This window comes from Strongylocentrotus purpuratus, unplaced genomic scaffold (assembly GCF_000002235.5).
Source record: "Strongylocentrotus purpuratus isolate Spur 01 unplaced genomic scaffold, Spur_5.0 spur5_scaffold_6, whole genome shotgun sequence".
In the NCBI taxonomy this organism is placed as follows: domain Eukaryota; kingdom Metazoa; phylum Echinodermata; class Echinoidea; order Camarodonta; family Strongylocentrotidae; genus Strongylocentrotus; species Strongylocentrotus purpuratus.
In genome coordinates, this window is record NW_022145612.1 from 18,195,445 (window position 1) to 18,197,700 (window position 2,256).

Here is a 2,256-nt window from a genome sequence, read left to right on the forward strand (position 1 = left end):
GTTTGAGACAGTTTCTAAGAATATCAGAAAAGAAGTTCGCATTATTATCTTGGGGATATGTTCGCAATGCCACATAATTGGCATGTTTGATTAATCCTCCGATAATGGGGCACTGCTTCTTTCAAGCGTTAAAAATAATTTTTAATTTATAGTCAATAGATAAAGATTCTCTCATAATGGTCCTGCACGATGACTAACAAAATAAATATAGCTCTCTGAACTAAAAAAGCAAACAAAAAAACAAAATGGGCAATTATATTTTCACTTAGTTGAAGATTATAGCATGGTTAGTGAAGTTAAGAAATTTTAACAAGCAGAGCGAGCAACCTCTTGTACCAAACACAACCATGCTATCTTTTTATTTTATCTATTTGTACCGATTTTACACCAATGTTTTGTGCCCTTTCATGATGGCCTTCGTTTTTTGTTTAATCGTAAAGGTTGTCTCACAAACAGAAGAGTCATTAGGAGCTTGCGAGGACATTGAACTACCATGCAATTTAAATTCGTGCTATTTATACATTCATGATGAAAATCGCTATACAACTTCAAGTCCTCTGCTTATTTCATTTATAAAATCAAGTTTGGAGGCCGTTGAGACGTAGCTTTATAAATCGAATTTGTTCGACTATTTGTTCGAAATTTTATCTATTTGTACCGATTTTACACCAATGTTTTGTGCCCTTTCATGATGGCCTTCGTTTTTTGTTTAATCGTAAAGGTTGTCTCACAAACAGAAGAGTCATTAGGAGCTTGCGAGGACATTGAACTACCATGCAATGTAAATTCGTGCTATTTATACATTCATGATGAAAATCGCTATACAACTTCAAGTCCTCTGCTTATTTCATTTATAAAATCAAGTTTGGAGGCCGCTGAGACGTAGCTTTATAAATCGAATTTGTTCGACTGAGTCTATACAAAATCAAAACAACATCTACAAAAAAACTCGCTTCTTCCAAAAGCAGTTATGACTGTCGAAAGTTGTTGACATCCATTGACCTCTGTTCTTAGAGGTCAAGATCTTATAACGGCGGTGATAAATTGAATTTGTTCCTTGACACTGCCGTACAATAATGCATCGATCAGCCAGGAAGTAGCATGATCCTTCTGATATCATGTACAGGTGCTTTCAATAAATCGACATTGACTTCTGACTGTTGCGTTGGCGACGGGTGTCAATATTTCTTCAATAGAAAGTAGGCCTATATGCATGCAGGGTAGCAAGAATTCTGTTTTTTAAATTTTATTTCCATAATGCTTAGCAAAACGATCATTTTCCAAGGTATCCCAGAAATTGCATAGGTGGCAGGTTTATGGTTCAAAGAAGGGAATGCTATTTGAGTGGTTAGATCAGACAAAGCTCAAGCAAGGTTGAGAGGCAGGAACCAAAAAGCTAAAGGAAGTTATTTTCGAAGAAAAATGTCCCCATTCGCGAAGCGCGGAAGTTTTTATGTTTCGTTACATCATTAGAGAAAGATGACGATTCGTTGTACTGTTTTCGACTCTTAATCCTTGTCTTGTTTCGTTTCCCCCCTCTCCCACGCGAAGCGCGGAAGCTTCCACGTTTCATTGAATTATTGGAGAAAGAAGACGATTGGTTGTACCGTGTCCTTGTCTGAAGTCAGATTCCCCCCTCCCTCGCAAAGCGCGGTGGCTTTGACGTTTCATTAAATTATTAGAGAAAGAAGACGATTCGTTGTACTGTTTTCGACTCTTAATCCTTGTCTGAGTTCAGTTTCCCCCGGCCCGCGTGAAGCGCGGAAGCTTCCACGTTTCATTGAATTGTTAGAGAAAGAAGACGATTAGTTGTACCGTGTCCTTGTCTGAATTCAGATTCCCCCTTCCCGCGCAAAGCGCTGAAGCTTTGACGTTTCATTACTCTTAATCCTTGTCTGAACTCAGTTTTCCCCTCCCTTAATCCTTGTCTGAATTCGTTTTCCCCCTCTCCCACGCGAAGCGCGGAAGCTGCCTTTGTTTCATTAAATTATTAGAGAAAGAAGACGATTCGTTGTACTGTTTTCGACTCTAAATCCTTGTCTGAATTCAGTTTCCTCCCGCGGAAGCTTTGACTTTTCATTAAATTATAAGAGAAAGAAGACGATTCGCTGTACCGTTCTATATTCTTAATCCTTGTCTGATTTCGGTTTCATTAAATTATCAGAGAAAGAAGACGATTCGTTGAACCGTTCTCTACTCTAAATCCTTGTCTGAATTCAGTTCCCCCCCCCCCCCCTTCCACGCGAAACGCGGAAC